This window comes from Rhodnius prolixus, unplaced genomic scaffold (genome assembly GCF_049639745.1).
Source record: "Rhodnius prolixus isolate KJV_2025 unplaced genomic scaffold, Rpr scaffold_8, whole genome shotgun sequence".
Lineage (NCBI taxonomy): Eukaryota > Metazoa > Arthropoda > Insecta > Hemiptera > Reduviidae > Rhodnius > Rhodnius prolixus.
Window position 1 is genome coordinate 32,221,273 of NW_027411593.1, and position 18,532 is coordinate 32,239,804.

The window sequence follows — 18,532 nt, forward strand, 5'->3', positions numbered from 1 at the left end:
TAGATATGAAATTGGATTTGAATTAGTACTCATCTATTTTCATGTAATTTGGGGGCGTCTTTTTAGTAATATCTTAGAATACATTAGAGGGAGATTTCTGCCAGTTTGCTTACACTAGCTCTAGCTAGAACTAGAACTCATCTAGAGAAGTAGGGTAATAAAAACATCACCTGGAGATACTATTCGACGAGAGGCCTTTCGAGTATAGAGCAAATTAGATCTATTTTGATTGCATTGCAGTACTCTCTCCGTCATTAAAAAAAAAATAAAATAAAATAACAGTTAATGGAACGAATTCCGACGCACAAGTACTACACCTCAGCTTTATTAACCCTGAGTAGATTATTTAGTAAAAATACGCTCCTAAATTTTTTGAAATGCATGTTCTTAATGAACTGAAAACTGTCAGACGAACGAGTAACGAAATAGCTTGTGGTATGCTGTTAATCTTGAAATCTATAATATTTAGCAATTTTAAACGTTTAAATAATTGGGTATTGTATTTTAAGTCATCTACTACACTAAGCGGCAGGCCTATCTTGTTATACTTGTAAATTGTTACACCTCTCAAGAATGTTTTTCACAGTTATATTTGACAGACAACAAGGGAATTTGTTAGGATTTTCTTCAGATAATAAGATTATGTTATGTGTTTCGTATGCCCAATTCTTAATTCTTGTAATAATAAGCCCTTTTATTTTTAAAAGGGGATCAAAATTCCTTCGCTTAATTTTAAGCGCTGCTTTAACCTTTTTTTTTAATCTCAATTTCTTTGCCACTTATTATAAATAATTCTCTTTATATGGTATTTTAGGACGTTCGTCTGAACTTACCATCTCCATCTTGACGCTCTGATTCATCAACCCTTTCATTACCTTCTATTTTGATGTGGCTTGGTACCCAAATAAATACCGACGCACTCACCCGATTCATTCTGCATTCATAGATCATATTAACCTTCTGAAAATTTGTCAGAGTCAGCCTTTAAGCAGCTTTGAGAGTCTGAAAAAAATTACCAGGCTTCCTTAATTTACTTTCTTTATTTATAGAGCAACCTCTGTTAAATATCAAATAGCTCTTGAATTAAAGTGAGACACGGTATGGAAGTGACTGTTGTTTGTTCCCTTTATATAAATGACTGCCCTTCTTCATTCATTGTTATACGGTTAAAATAAATAATAATGATTCATTTTTTTAAAAAGAAAAGGTACCTATTACAGATGGATGTAAGGAAATACAAAACAAATTTAAGAGCTATTTATTATTAGGGCATTTCCTTCCTTAAAGAAAATTCAGAAGGCATTTCAGAGAAAGATTAAACTAGGATAAAGAGGCACTGCCTCAAAATAGGGATTGGACATGGGCCCAAAAAAATCTGCCTTTTTTATCGAGACAATTTTGATAGACTCCTTGAGCATAGTGAAGCGTGATCACACCTACTTTTTAATTTTTTAACAAATAATTTAATAGGTTTTGATCCAGTTTGCTTTACGTACATGTATTTATTATTAGAATAATTAGATTTCTACAATATTTTGCCCAGGTTAGATGTATTCAATATTATACAAATTTATTTGTCTGCTTTATAGTTTTACTCTGTATTGTTTGTTTGACGTTACGTTTTTAATAAGTAATAATTAATTACAATTGTTGAAATATTACTGTTAAATGACATTTTTATTTAAGTAGCCACATTTCTTGTAATAGAGTGTGCTCTCTCTTCTGTAATTAAAATAAACATGATTTTTTTTTTAATCCCCAAAAAAAGCAGTTGATAAGTGTAAACAATTGACAAAAACTTTACTTTAAAAAATTAACAGAAAAAAAATCATATTGGAATTATTTTTCTTCTTTAATTGCGACTGAGTATTAGGGTGGCAATGTAAAGCAAGCTAGCAGGTACTACGGTAATGAGACGGTAGCAGAATGGTATTGGCGGGTCTCTTTTGCAAAGGACAAAGGATGCACTCGAGTTGATCCATACAAGTATACTCTGTACAGGCGTTGGTTTAATGAGGCCCTCCAGCGATCACGACTGCCAATTATGCTGCTGTCAACTCTCAGCTAAAGGCAACTCACTTCTTAACTCTCTCATTGTCCTCCACACGGTCCATCTTGTGCCATTGCCACCCGCTAAGCTCTACTTCCATTCCTCTTGTCATTTAGGATTTTTTTTTTTTATTTTAGCTTTAACGTTAAAACGCGTGCTCGAAATACTATTCGTGATTACTTGTTAGCCGAAAATTTCTTTTTCTTCTTTTTTTCTTTTTATGTAGTATCTTTCCAACAATAATTCTAGATGGTATTCCGCGCAAAAAGATGTTTATGTTACTTACACTGAATATTTTTTCCGCATACAGCCATTCTTGCCTGTACTTCGTTGACCTTAAAGCCCCAACCCTTCGTAGAAATAAATATTAGAATAAATAAAATGAGAATGAATTTTTTGTGCCATATAGATTTTCTTTGTACAGGCGTTTATTAGAGCCCACTTTCGACAATGAAGTGGTAGGTTTCTTCAGTAAATAGAGAGAATAGAAGCCATTTTAGATAAAATCTGATTAAAGTGAAAAATGATTTGTGTAAAGTGGTACTAGCGGTTGAAAATTGCTGATATTACTTTTCGAAGTACTAATAAATACTAAAATTTTCACTTAAATATTCATAACAATGAAATAACTCTAGATTCATTAATCTAAAGGTTGATAGTAAAATCAATAAAACGTACATTAAAGGGATGAAAAAGAAAAAAAATAGCACGTCAATTGTGATACATCAATCACAAGAAAATCAATGTAAAACTAATATTATAAGGAGGTTAAATATAAATCTGTATAAAAATGAGAAAACTCTAATATATTATCAAAAATGTAATTTACACGACAATACTCCGACTATCCTTGTGAAAGATACAAGCGTAGATTCAGCTTCAAGAGAATAAATACTTTACCTCTTCACATGGCATATTTCTTATCAAAGTTTATTCTCAATGCTACGAGTAAAGCCATCATTCACCAATAAACAGGCTGAATATTTTCTCTTTTAATGTGTCACTTTTGTTTCTCATTCTTTCACCTCAGATCGTGATCAATATTGATTTCACTGAAAGTGCATGTTTCGAGGTAAGCTTGATCCCAAAACAATGCACGGTGTATGTCGTGTGTCGTAATAGCTCAATTTTTTTATTCATTCAATGATAATGGTAGTTCCGACAACGTCGGATGTGTTCGTCTTTTTTACTGAAAGGGTGTTTGAATTTTTCGCGATTTTCTGGAATAAACAACGAAAATTCCTTTAATTTCACTAATTAAAATTAAATTCGATGGTAATCTCTTTTAACTTCTGTTGCGTTTTGCAGAACTGAGTGATCGGTATACTCAGAAAATGGAACCCATTTTTGGGGTTAAAGTATCGAATCAGCAGCACCACAATCTCACAATTGCTTGCTCTTACCATTCCTCTTCACCATGCTAAATTTATTTTGTCCATAACTGCGTAAAGAGTAATTTAAAGATAAATTATTTTAAAAAAAATTGGTACAAACGCCTCGTTCCTGCTTGTTTGGAGTAATAGTTTAATTAAGACATTTAATATTTTTTATTTCTCCGATACTACGATAGTACAAAAAAATACGTAATTGTGCATTTTTCAAATTTTGAGTTTACATGGAATTATCCATTTTGTGGTCCCCCGATTCCGAAAAAGTATTTTTAATTTGTTAAAATCTTTGCAAAATGTATATAATCTTTCTTCAATTTGAGTTGCAGAAGTTTGAATCAGTATTTGAAATAATTGACATTTGTAAGTATAATTAACAGGAATTTAACTCAACATTTGGAATCATGGACATTTATTACTATAATTAAGAGGAGTTTTAATTAATTAGTCCGTTTAGGTTTGATAACTAATTATTGGGTAATTGAAATCAATAGAAGTACCCACGTCTCAACCTCACGGGTTCTAAATCACCCATCTAATTAGAAGGTGGTCAGACATCAACCTGTCTACAAATCCATGATAAAAAACTATTAAAAAGGAATATTCCATTCACGCTGACCTAATTTTATTCTTATATATCTATTCTTGCCCACGATAAGGTCAAATTAAAAGGGTTAAAACGTTAAAGGTGAAGGATGAAATTGACTGATTAAAGGTACAAATTAAGAAATAGAGTTCCTTTTCATTTTGATTATTTGTTGACATATTTCATTTTTTGGCATTTGTACTTTGTTTACAAATTATTGCATGGTGCCAAAATTTTGGAAATTGGAATTTGTTAGGAACTTTATGTCAGGAAACTTTGAATAACCAAACATAGGAATGCTTTCCTACGAGGGTCGTTTAAAAAGTCCGTGCAAAAATAAAAACTACTTAATTTTCGGGGGTAAACCTTTTTTATTTTTCAACATAGTCTCCTTTTAGGCTTATACACTTCGTCCAACGCTGCTCTAGTTTGTTGATCCCTTCCGAATAATAGGATTTGTCCAAGTCTGAAAAATAGCCATTCGTTTCTGCAATCACCTCCTCGTTTGAATAAAATCTTTTTCCCGCCAGCCATTTCTTCATATTGGGGAACAAATAGTAGTTCGAGGGAGCCAAGTCTGGAGAACAGGGGGGATGTGAAACGAGTTGGAACCCTATTTCCATTAATTTTGCGACCACAACTGCTGAGGTGTGAGCTGGTGCGTTGTCATGATGGAAAAGGACTTTTTTGTGGGCCAATCGTGGGCGTTTTTCTTGCAGCTCGGTTTTCAAACGGTCCAATAACGATGAATAATATGCACCTGTAATAGTTTTACCCTTTTCCAGATAGTCGATGAGGATTATTCCTTGCGAATCCCAAAAGACAGTCGCCATAATCTTTCCGGCCGAAGGAACGGTCTTCGCCTTTTTTGGCGCAGATTCCCCCTTGGTAACCCATTGTTTAGATTGTTCTTTGTCTCAGGAGTGTAGTGATGTATCCATGTTTCATCCACAGTGACGAAACGACGCTTAAAGTCCTGCGGATTCTTCTGGAACAGCTGCAAACCGTCCTTGCAACACTTCACACGATTTCGTTTTTGGTCAAGCGTGAGCAATCGCGGCACCCATCTTGCAGATAGCTTTGTCATGTCCATATGTTGATGCAAAATATTATGTACCCGTTCATTCGAGATGCCCACAGCACTAGCAATCTCACGCACCTTCACTCTTCTGTCATCCATCACCATATCATGGATTTTATCAATGATTTCTGGAGTAGTAACCTCAGCAGGGCGTCCAGAACGTTCAGCGTCACTTGTGCCCATATGGCCACTCCGAAAATTTTGAAACCACTTATAAACTGTTCTAATGGAAGGTGCAGAGTCACCATAATGTTTATCAAGCTTCTCTTTAGTCTCCTGAGGCGTTTTGCCTTTCATAAAGTAGTGTTTAATCATCACACGAAATTCTTTTTCGTCCATTTTTTGAAAATCACTCGACTTCCTCGATTCAAACGAATGCCAAACACAAAGAAATAGACCGATCTGGCTGAAACTTGGTGTGTGTTCTTCCAAGAGATGCTACTAACTAAACATAACCTCGATACGCGCCAGTGGTGCTATCTCTCTGACTTTGCACGGACTTTACAAACGACCCTCGTAAATTGGGATTTGTTACACTGTAGATGGGAGCGACTACAATTCTTCTTAAAATTAAGGAGAAATAGTTTATAGTTGCTATTGTTTTGGTTTCATTTACTTATTTTTCCCTGAATGAAAACTATACTTGAAGAACCGTCAGGTGATCTAAAATACCTTCTGCATAAAGTACCGTTAGCAGTAACAAGACTATTTGCACAATTAAGAACTTCAGGTCAATACGTTATTTCATTAACCATCAGTATCAATAAGTATATAATCAATCCTAAAATTTTCTGTAAACCAAAACGATTTGGTTTGGATTCATAAAGAGATGAAATGTAAATACCATTAAAATTGTTAATATTTTTAAACATTCATTTATGTATGTACAAATATGTATTGTTTTGTAGAATGACTTATGCGACAATAAACTCAGTTGAACATTATCTTGAATATTTGATCTGGATCCACAAAAGTAATTATTAACAAATTTTCTAATAATAACTTTTTTTATTATTATTATTTAATATCTTATTCACTGAAGTTAATTTTGTTTGTTCACTATTAGACTTCTGTGACAGAATTTCTTAGTACTCGATAAATCAAGTGAAAAATTTCATTGATTGAACTCGCTTTTTCTAGAGATTATCGGTTCTAAGTGGAATATTTACAGCGAGATATTGTTAACAAAAAGAAAATTCCATCTGATATCCGGTAATAGCTATAGCTCAAGTAAGATTTAACTAAGAAACATTACACGGTAAGGTGCCTTTGAATTTCTAGCGCTGGCTCAAACGACATACTCGACAAGGCCTGTTTGACATAGAATATAGTAAAGAAGAATATCAGCATGCTTTAACGAACTGTGGTGTTAAGCTATTAGATATTTGAGACACCTGTTGCTCGGCTAAAGTTAGTTTAGACCAAATTCAAATGCATTGAATGGTAAAATATTATAATGCTAGTTTGAATTACGCTCTTGGATGTGTTAAATTCTCTATTTGCACACTAAATGTCACGACTTAACGTCTTTCTCTTAATGTAATCAAGTAAATTATATTTTCTAAAAAGTTAGTTGGTTATTATCCACGATTACTATGATGAGATGATTATTTTGAAGGAAGCATAACGTAACAGTTTAATCACTCTAAAAATCATTGTTCTCCGAAAAACGAATTTTTTTCGGCGAAGATCTTCAGCTTACAGAAAAGTGGGGAAAAAAAACATACCGGACAATTGAACGTCGGATTTTTACCACTAACTTTTTAACCACATAACATTATTCAGGTGGTAGAATCATAAAACCAAGCGATTCTTCAGTTAATAGGAGAGCTTAACTTGCCCCTCCTTATTACGCCAAAATGACTATTAAGAAAATGTTACAAATAACAGCAATATATTTAACAGTAAAAGCACTTCGGGCAAAAAACTTTCAAACCAAATAATTCAGGAGTCATTTTCTTAACTCATTAATGGCATATTCATAAATGGCAATATTTCAGTTGTGCTAATGTTATTGATCATAAAGTAATACCAGAATAAATATTTGATCTAGAACTATCCTTGAGACAGCATGATATTAAGTTAATAATATTTGATAATTTAAAAAGAGAATTTTGATATCTTTCATGGCCAGCAAAATATAATAGTTCGTAAAGGAAATAATATTTATGGATTGAATGTTATTGGAGTTAAGGGAAATATTCTTTTATTAAAAAGCAATGACAAAACTGTCATTATTTTTCCAATCTTTGGCAAAACGTATGAAGATTAAAAATCATTTAAATTTAAAATAATTATTCCATTTTAAATACTTTAAAACCATTTTAAAATATGCAAATTAGATTATATTTAGAAAAACTAGAAAGTTATAACTTCATAAAATTACTAAACACGTTGATCAACTTTTTTTACAAATTGAAAAATAAAATTAACATAAAATACAATATAGAGTTATTTCTTTATTTGTCGTAAATATTTGTTTGCGACAGCAATGATTCGTTTAAAGACAAAACTTGGATTTGAGTGGGGGCGGAAAGATGTAAGTGTAGTAGAAAAAGACCCTAGGCGCATTAAACTTACAATTCTGTTTGAAGTTCAAGTCTCAAGTCATCTTCCCTTGTACATTTTACGCTCCTTAAATAGAAAAGTCCATTCTCAAAAGTTGATAAGTGGGGTTTTAGTGTACGATTGGACTTCTCCCTTTTGTTTGTCTCTGTCTCATCTCTTTGCGTTTGTAAAAACAATAGGAAACGAGGGTTGTGTTTTGTGAATAGCTGAAGTTTCATAGTAGGAAATCTATTAGTTGAACATATCATCTACTTCTGCAAATCCTGCTTGTTGTTTGGTCTCTTATAATAGTTGTTCGTGTGTGATATCCTATAATCTTTTAGTTAGTATCCGTTCTACTTGCCAGCTCATGTGTGCTTGAATCATATCATTGTTCTCTATGCGCATGAATTCATTTCCTAATAACAAATTATGTGACATTATATTTGTATTTCTTGTTTTTGGTTAATTTAAATGTTAATTATTTTCTAAAAATGTCGAGAATTCAAGAACTTAAAAAAAGTATAGTTATCTGGTGTGGCCAGAAAATAAAAAAATAGATCAGTCACTGGGCATAAATCTATTGTACTAATATTGATTTAGAAATTCAATTGGCTATTGTGTTGGGTACAGTTAGTGTACAATTGCATAAAGGTTAATTGTGTTGCCCTACCTACAAAATAAATTTCGGTAGCTTAATTATAAAACAATAAAGCAAACATTTCTGATAAATAACTTAAAAATCTATTAAAAAATATACTTACATTTGTGAGGGTTGTGTGTTATATTAATGAATAAATAAATAAATACATTGAATTATTTTAAATAATTGCATATTATACGCATTTCTGATAACTTATTGGGTTTTGGAGTTTTTAATTGATGTTTTGATATTTTCAGCTATCACAAGTTAGACAAATACTAAGATGCTGAGCGGCTGTTCGAATGGAATCTCTCAACTGAGAACTTCATTTTGTTATTAAATAGAGGCAGAGAAAGGTGTAAAAGAAAATGACTACAGTAAAAAATCCACTATACTGCGACATGAAAGATAGAAATTGATTTAAAAATGATGAAGTCGACTGTAAATTGTGCATTTAGTTTTAGTGTTGGACAGGTTGCGCTAAGCTCAAATAATTGGACCAGTATGGTGATTTTTTTTTGTCTTGCAGAAGTTCATCCTGTTGTTAAGCAAGCAGAACAATTTATCCTAGGATAAATTTTTCAATACGATTTAAAATACGAGGGGGGATAGCTTAAGATTCTGTGGCATTTTAAAAAACAGAATTATTTTACTAAGTACCTAATTTTATCAATATTGTTCTCAAAAGGTTTTTAATAAAGAACTAGGTGATGAAAGGAAAAATGAATCCGAAATGGTTACAAAAAGTCTGTTGCCTACACCTGAAGGTGCATATGTGTTCCCACTGGCTGAACCACTGATGAATAGAGAAGAGAAAACAATGGAATTTACAATCAATTTTGTAATCAATCATCAACTGAAAGGAAAAAGGATAAAAACTAATTAAACGTTTGCTGGTTGATGTATCACTGTTAAAATTGAGATTTAAAAAAATAAGAGGAAACCCCTTAAGGATTTGGCAATATCAGTGAGTAATAATTACAGTTAATTTCGCGTCTATGAAATTATTTCATTCATGATGTAGACTAAAAGATTAAAGACAAACTGTGCTTTCCACTAAAGTGTAGAACCATGAATATTAATAAATGTTTTGAATTCGTCATGTATGAGTCACAGAACATCCACATCAAACTCTTAAATAATCATTCGATTTTTATAACATTTCTAATCATCCAAAGGCTCAAGGTATCCTTTTCTCTCTTTTTTTTCCAGTCCTTTATAGTTTCTTCAACTCCATTTGTTTGTTCCTCTCCTGTCAAACGTAGATGTTTGCGTTTTGGTAGCTGGAAGCACGCGCTGTATGATAGTCAACGGCGGCACTCCTAGATCCAGTTCGAAAATTTACTGTGAACGGGAGGTAGTGGAAGTGAAGATGACTCTTTTAAGTGTACTTTAAACTGTAATAAATAGATTTTCCGATCCTCTAGAGGGCCAAGAAAGATCTGGAAGTTACGAATCGAACAGCGAATGTAAACTGGACTAGCGTCATGGAACAGATTAAGGTCAGATTACTATCAGAATTTGAAATAAACCGTTAGGAAGTTAATTTATCGAACTGATAGAGGAATTGTTAAGATCAATAGTGCACAACCTTTTGCATTTGTTTACAAGTGTAGATGAAGGGCTGCACTTTCCAGCCTTCAAATGTAATTAAATTAATAACAACGCAAATTTTAACATTCAAAAGCAGATCATCCTTAAAGTTGGGAAGATTTCGCGGAATAGTTAATTTACAATAGAATGGAAGCGAAACGGGGTTCTAGATTGCGAATGAGGGTGAGGGTTCACGCTGGAAGAGGCCAAAGTTCACTTTAAACAATACGATCAAGAAAAGATGAAAAAGATATATTTTGTGTAAAACTTGCACTTATTGGATCGATGCAGTTGTTTTCAAAAGATATAAAGTTAATAGAATCAAGAGATAGATTTATCAAAGATCCAAAAAGGTCAGAGGATTGCCTGTTAGTTAGAAAGAAAATTGGTTCTGGCCGAGTAGATAGGGTAGGTGAATGAAGAGGTAGACAGCTGTGGAATTTGTTGTTAAGGGATATTATTGATAAGGTCGATTGAAAGGAATCGTCAGATTGTTAGGAAGGAAGAAGATGTAATGTACATCGACTAAAAGCCACAACTTTTGGACTGGGGTTCTGTTAAAGTATTAAAGCTCCATTTTAGATCTCTAAAATATACGTGGGGTAGTTGCAAGCGGTTAAGTTACAGAGGGATATTTGTTATCCAGAAGTAAGGGTTATATTTGTAGAGAAATATACGAGTATAACTAGGAACTATTTTAAGCTTGTTGGAAATATTACGTACGCAATACTGAATAAAGTAAATAAAAAACAAAAACGCTTTCTACAATGGATAAAATCTGCTTTTAATAATTTTACAATTATAAATTATGATTAAGAACTTATAGAAAAAATTACGAGAGAAATTGTTCATGGCAACAAAAGAATGGATGGGACAGCTGCTGTCTACTCGTGAATATTGACGTTATGCAAAAATATTTGCATCAATATGTGTATAAAAGTATTGTAAAGAGATGTCCAATAAATAAGTCCCCAAAAAAAGAAAAGAAATTCAAGAGGATTAGATCTCTCGATAACAGAAGTCCACTGTAACGAATTTTATTGGATACCTGCCAGTGTTTCCCCCTGAGCATCCGCAAAATATAAACGATATTAATTGATAAGAGATTTGAGAAATAAATAATATACCTTCATGCAGCTGAAGGACAACTTCCGAGTTGTACCATATTCTGAGGGAGATAATTCTGTCAGTTGGGAAGGTTTTTTTTGACCGTGTGAACAAATCGCAGTAGCGATCAGCTGTGTTTTTGGCACTTGTAACAAAGATCTACTCTAATTTATTGACAGTACTGGCCACCATATCTTTGACCATATGGTATGTGTTTTGGGAAGTGTTATTTATTTATTTATTTCTGTGACAGCTAAGCGATTTTTCGAATGAATATCTACTTTTCTTTCTCCTTGGAGAGTTAGCACATGTTTCTGCTACTACATTGTTATTGAGAGATTTATTCTTTCCTATCTAATGCGTTCGAGTTTTTCACAGAGATACTCAAATAATTTCTTGATTTACTTCTGCTTATCTATGGCTCTTTCAATAAGTTCCTTTAAAAGAAAGCATATGACAAAGAAGTAAGTACCCTACACAGTTCTATTTAGTGAGAATGTCTATTAAACTACTATGTTAAATTCGTTAATAAATCTTACAGTTGTAAATAAGTAAATTGTTCTTACATACTTAACTGGCCCTTAGTCAAAGGAGAACTTTGGCTTGAGTTTTTCATCTCCTTTCGGTCACTCCGATTTTAGGCAGATCATTTTCTAAGACTCTACTCCAGACTTTTCCTCGGGCGTTTTTCTTTTTCCTGTTTATCTGGAATACCTCTCTTCTTATCCTCTTGGCCATTTTCTCATCTGATAGTCTTTCAAATGTGCAAGCTAGCTTATAAATTTTTCAATTAATGATACGTACATCTTCATGCCCTATCAGGTCGTCGCAATTCTTGGTGGGACCTAATCCGCCACGTATCTTGCGTCCGAATTTACGTCTCATTACTCCCCTCTTGAAGATTCTCTAAAACTACTGGTCTACTACTTTGGGAATCCATGATTCTGCACTGTAGGAAGCTGTGGGTCTTGAGTTATACTTAAAGATAGAAAAAAATTATTCGAAATATATCTAATAAAAATAAATAACTTCCCCAATTTTATATTAAATTTTTATTTCAATTTAGGCAATTGCTTTAACTTTAACTTGGCATGTTCAGAGATGGTAGAGTTTTTCTTATTGGCCAGATTCCAATAAAAACTTACTTCAGTGAACATTGGCCAAGTTTGTATATTGCAAATATACTTACTAACTTAACATTATCCTATACATATATTTTTCTGTTATTGTGAAAGACTACTTTTAGAAAAATAAATGATAGATATTGTTATAGTGATTTTATATATGAGTATTACAGAAAAGAACATACAGAAAGCTGTTATTGTTATGCTAGAATTGTTAACTTTTTAGAAAATAAAAAGATAGTAGGCTATGGGTCTCAGAGATGTTATTTTCTTCAAAATTTACGAACCCTCTAAGAAAACATCAGATCGGGCTGTTTTTAGATGGTTCTAGAAAGTTAGAGTAGTCAGATACTAAATATTTTGTATCAACAAACCATAGTCTGAAATTAACGGTCCAATTAATGGAAGTTAGTGATCACCAGATCTGGTTTTCTAGTTTACAGAAACTTAATCCTCAAGTCCAGAACTAGTACAGTTCGGTTCTTTCTTAAAGTTGTTATTAATACCTTCACTTCTAAAGCATTTTCGAATTAGCTCCGTTAGTTTATAAAATGAACTGGAAGTTTCAAAATGGATTTTGATAAGAGTTTGTTTAATTTTGTTAAATTTCATGACATAATGAACTCCACTATCAGCATCCTCACCCGCACAATCATCCAACTGTTGCTTCAGTATCACTTATTTATTGATTAGACCTAAATTTACTTACAAGTCTTCAGGCCTACTCAATCTGTCGAAAGATTATTCTGTGCTGCTTAATTAGTCCTCAGTTACAAAAACTTAGTTAAGGTTTCACCAGCTATACCTTCGAATCCCACACAGCTGTTCAGTTGTAATTTCTTGTTTTCTATCCGCTCTATTGTCCCTATCATCTAGGTCTAGCTAACATAAATGTGATCACAATGATTTCTTTAAATATCTCATATCTTTCGATTCATTCGAGATCTTCTTTCCTATCCACCTGCTAGCATTACCCTATCTGGATTTGTTAAACAATCTCTTTTCGAAAGTCAAGAAAGCCACATTACACATCTGCTTAAGATGTGATCCAAATTTCAGAGCAGGATATTAGAAATTGACAGATTAAGCAGTTGTAAAATTTGTATTTAGCTTCTCACTTTATTTTCTTGAATTCCCAAATGTTTTCGCATTCTGAAGAGATGCTATTACGATGTTAAAGCTTTTCGCCTTGTTTTAACTGACGTAGTGAACGCATTATCGACATCTATCAAAGCACAAATAAATAAACTCAGCTCTGCAGATTGACCCTTGGCTTTTGATTAGACGCCAGTGTTTACTTTTCTTTTGCTGTCATTTCATTTTGTTAAATTTTTCTTTCTTACGTTTTTGGTTTTTATATGTATATATTTTTTATTTAAATATCTGTTCTAACTTACGTGACTTTATTTTTACTTATTTTTTAAAAATTTTGTTCCATAAAATTGCAAAAATTATACATTTGTGAAGCGAGTAGAACTGTTTAATAATCTCTCTCTCGTGGTATACCTTTGTACGCAAGACTGCTAGTACAAACTTTATAAAAACTGATAATCACGTGAAAAAAAAATTTCTTTCAGGTTTCGTAATTAAATCTAGTAACTAAAAATGATGCTGGTGGCTAGTCGTTAATTTAATTTTCAAAAAGGAAAAAAAGGAAGGCATTCTACGAAACCAGATCGATGTTAATGTAAAGAGACCTCTCTTTCATATCAGACCTTTTTTTAAAATTAATGATAAAATCTGTTTTTTAATGAGTGCAACGTAAAATAAAAAAGTAAAATGAACCGTTGCGTGGTTTAATCAAGCAAAATAAGTTACATTTATATGTTAAATCTAAATTTGAGTCAGATAATTTGCAAAACTCCTGTTTCAATTCTCTCGTGATATTTGTTTTTATTAAATGAATTTTAGTAGAATATCGAGTGGAATCTCAATTTTTAGTTTTTGTATTAATTTAATCGCCATAAATGGCTCGTAATGATACGCGGTTCAGAATGATATTTCTCTTATGAAGTTCTAATGAACTAGACCAGAAAAGAGATTGTAATGTAGCGTTATGCCAATACTCTGCCGTCAATAACAAAGGTGGTTAATTAAGTATGTGCTAATTAATATAGTTAGAAATTCCAGATATAACCTAAAGAGAAGATACCGAGGCTTGCACGAAGCATAATAATAATAATAATAATAAATTGTTTAAATAATAAAATTTACATAATGAAAAAAAAAATAAACCTTAAAGTGCATGGACATAGTCCATCTGCAGAGTTACACTAATTATGAGTCATACCATCTATTGAATTTCACAAAATACATTATAAAAAATAAAATGTAAAATTAATACAAATTATAAATTCTGTTTGTACAAAAATAGTGAAGAAAGAGAATTAAAATAAAAATACTCTTTCTTACATACACATACGAGGGTCGTTTAAAAGTCCGTGCAAAAATAAAAACTACTTAATTTTTTGGGGTAAACCTTTTTTATTTTTCAACATAGTCTCCTTTTAGGCTTATACACTTCGTCCAACGCTGCTCTAGTTTGTTGATCCCTTCCGAATAATAGGATTTGTCCAAGTCTGAAAAATAGCCATTCGTTTCTGCAATCACCTCCTCGTTTGAATAAAATCTTTTTCCCGCCAGCCATTTCTTCATATTGGGGAACAAATAGTAGTCCGAGGGAGCCAAGTCTGGAGAATAGGGGGGATGTGAAACGAGTTGGAACCCTATTTCCATTAATTTTGCGACCACAACTGCTGAGGTGTGAGCTGGTGCGTTGTCGTGATGGAAAAGGACTTTTTTGTGGGCCAATCGTGGGCGTTTTTCTTGCAGCTCGGTTTTCAAACGGTCCAATAACGATGAATAATATGCACCTGTAATAGTTTTACCCTTTTCCAGATAAGCGATGAGGATTATTCCTTGCGAATCCCAAAAGACAGTCGCCATAATCTTTCCGGCCGAAGGAACGGTCTTCGCCTTTTTTGGCACAGATTCCCCCTTGGTCTCAGGAGTGTAGTGATGTATCCATGTTTCATCCATAGTGACGAAACGACGCTTAAAGTCCTGCGGATTCTTCTGGAACAGCTGCAAACCGTCCTTGCAACACTTCACACGATTTCGTTTTTGGTCAAGCGTGAACAATCGCGGCACCCATCTTGCGGATAGCTTTGTAATGTCCAAATGTTGATGCAAAATAATTACCAGCTGAATGAATAAATTTATTTAACAATAGCCAATCTTTTCCATTTAATTGATCTATTAGTTCTGCCATGCTTAATTCTACTTTGCCAAAACACCTGACTCTAAATTCCCTCATAATTGGGCAAACCGCTATAAAGTGATAAACATTCTCCACAGCCCCCAAATTACACATGGAACAGTAATGCTGTGCCTCTGTACGCGTTATGTTGTAATTTAATTTAAGAAGCTGCCCTCTTGCTTTAAAAATATTACTCATTAGATAAAAATTATTGTCATCAGATATATAATGCTTAACCAAACTTAATTTAAGCTCTTTGTACAGAGAGTGAAAGGTTGAATGGAAAGCTTTTTTTAGACATTCTTCTTTAAACTCTTGATTTATTTTCTCAAACACTTATTTTTTGCACGGAGCATGCGTATTCAATGAAAATTTATTTTCAACTGATATTCTGTGAACAACTATATTTTGACAACAGAAACAATTGGTAAACTAAGACTGTAGGGTTCATGCACACCTTTCAGCTGGGTCTCATTGGTTGTGATCCTAAAGGTTGTTTGTAAATTTTTTTTTAAAAGTACCTTCATCTTCTTTTGTTCCAGATTCCTCCAGGCAAACTGGGACTTTGACTTGTAAGAAGATTTTTTGTTTTCCACAACTTAATGGAGGTCAAAGTTTACAGCTAGAGGATGGATTTCAAGATGGTGGATTTATTGAAGAAAGATTAATGGAGAAATTCCATCGTGAAGAAGTAATTGTTTTTTTTTATTGCCGAAAGCTGTACTTTATGTAACATTAAGAGCCGTAAAAAAAAAGTTTACAAGTCGAATATGCAATTAAATAAAACAAACTTTTGGACTCAAGAAAATTTCTTAGCTGCATGGTATTTTTGATAATGTGGAGCACCGAAACTTGGTTTTCTCATATACTACTGTTCAGTATTCCAGAGCCTTATTTGCTAGGTGAAATAAAGTTTGAAAATGTTCTCATTTACATATACAATGTAATTACGATTGTTATTATTATTTTATTTAATATAACTGTGTCAACATCTGCGGTCGTCGGCACTCGGCACTCATCTTTTGTCGATCTTTTTATTGCTCTATGAATCTTCAATTTAGAGCAGGACAAACTATTCGGTTTTCTACCCATTCACTTCATATCTCTTTCAGGAGGTTTCCTTCATCTTCCTCAGCACTTCGTTATCACCATTCTTAGCAGTAATTACCTGATCGTCACCAAATAAAAGAAATGCAAAAGTTTTGTCAATTTGAGCATCCATGCTTTTGCAGAAACGCTTCTAGTAAAGCCTCTTTTATTTACAAATTTGAAGGGAATTGGTGAGAGACCTTAAACCTTGATTGACAGGAATTTTCCAAGATCTGTTCGCCTAACTTCACAGTTGTTCAGTGCTATATTTTGTTCCTTCCATCCTCTGAAGAAACCTCCATTAGTTGGTTAATTAAAATTAGATGTACATCTCGATCAGCATCAATATTTTATTCTTATCTGTTCATTTAAATTTATAAAAATGTTAAACATTTAAACTATGTAGATGATATATGAAGTTACATGTATGTTTCGATTGGAATTCATTCAATCAAAAACTAAGTATCTGACTGGACAGGTAAACAACTTTTTTTTTTTAATGTAAATAAATCGCATAAAATCTTCTTTTTTTTAATTTAAAATAAAACTTTCAACTCTTTCGATTATTAGTAAATATATGAAACAGAGTTTTTCATTACCTCCGGATTTATGATTTCTTTGTTTAATAATTTGCTTATAAAAACAATCTGTAAACATTGTTAGAGAGTAAGCTGGCAGTGTGTGTCTACTAGTACTTTTAAGTAAGGAAAATTGTTAAACAGAATTAATTTCATATCGAGTTAGTTGGGAAGGTTTGAGTCGATGTATGCTGTACTAAGAGCTGAGAGTTGAACTGCTAACAGGATTAGAGTGACGGGCTCTGATTACCTGCACAGCTCACTCTACCTAAATCAATTCTCTATACTCGTAAAGTATACAAACAGACCTGCCAACATGCTTCTAGTGCGAGTGAGTAAGAAGACTTAGCACTAACACAAAATCGTGCAGTGTACCTACCTTATGAGACATATAAATAAGTCCTTTACACCTTCAAACCAAATATCATCCTCTTTCACACCAAAAAATTATCTCAATAATTTATACTTTCTCCGACCTTCAGCGAGTAGCTACTGTGAATTTTTAATTATATCCAATCGAATTGAAGGATTATGTACCAGATCACAGTTTCATTTTTGTTTTAATAAAAAAATTTGAAAACAGCAAAAAAAAGGAGTCCAGAATCCGATCTGATTCTCAGCCATTGCTTAACATCTCGTCCCACCTGATCCAGGCAAGCTCTGCCTCGTTTTCTTGTAACCTATTGGCTTACCATCTAAGCACATGCTCAACCCCCTTCGAAACCCATAAATCCATGTTATAAGCAATTTAGAGATGGTTTCGAGACTCCGTTTCAGGTGTTTTTCAGATCGAGGACTGAATGGAGGGTGAACAGTGCCAGAAGGGAGACATTTTGGTTTACCGATGGCTCCAAGATGGACTGTGGGTCTGGGGCTGGAGTGTTATGGGGTCAAACCCGAGTTACCCATTGAGAGATCTCTTGGGAGATACACCGCCGTCTTCCAGGCCGAAGTTTTTGCAATTCAAATATGTGCTGAGGAAAACCTGCGGATGGATCCTAGAAATAGGGAGATCTACATCTTTTCGGACGGCCAGGCTGCACTGAAGGTCCTTGTTTCCTTCAGAATTACCTCTTTCCTGGTCTGAGAATGCAGAAAGCCCCTAGAACTATTGGCTCAGCACAATAAAGTTCGGTTGGAATGGGTCATGTGGGGATTAAGGGGAATGAGACAGCTGATGAACTGGCCAGGATTGGAGCTAACACTCCTTTCATCGGCCTGGAGCCTATCCTGGGGGATCACCAAGGGCTCTCAGCTTCGTGCGGTTCTCAGAGATTGGATCTGGAGGGAGACACGATAAGAACTGGGTGATGTGTCTTGGGGTTAAACAAGCTTGGCTGTGTAAGCAAAGAACCAAAGAGATCCTGTGTAATCACTCTGATTACAGAAGTATGCACGAGGCACTCTAGGTTCAGGAAGCATCTGCACAAGGTGGGGCTTATTAGCTCTCACCTGTTGTTCGATTGTATCGCAATCGTGCGGTTGTG

The 18,532-nt window shown here is 33.6% G+C and overlaps 1 protein-coding gene across 18 annotated transcripts in view; it reads left to right on the forward strand.

Annotated features, from left to right (window-relative positions):
* Positions 1–18,532, forward strand: part of LOC141451212 (uncharacterized) — a 122,230-nt gene that overhangs the window by 73,350 nt on the left and 30,348 nt on the right. For 15 of the 18 annotated variants that reach the window (XR_012456600.1, XR_012456588.1, XR_012456589.1 and 12 more), the window contains 3 exons: positions 6,014–6,078; positions 8,553–9,262; positions 15,921–16,069. The gene's annotated coding sequence lies outside the window, so the exon portion shown is untranslated. The other 3 variants (XR_012456587.1, XR_012456602.1, XR_012456595.1) reach the window with 3 other exon arrangements.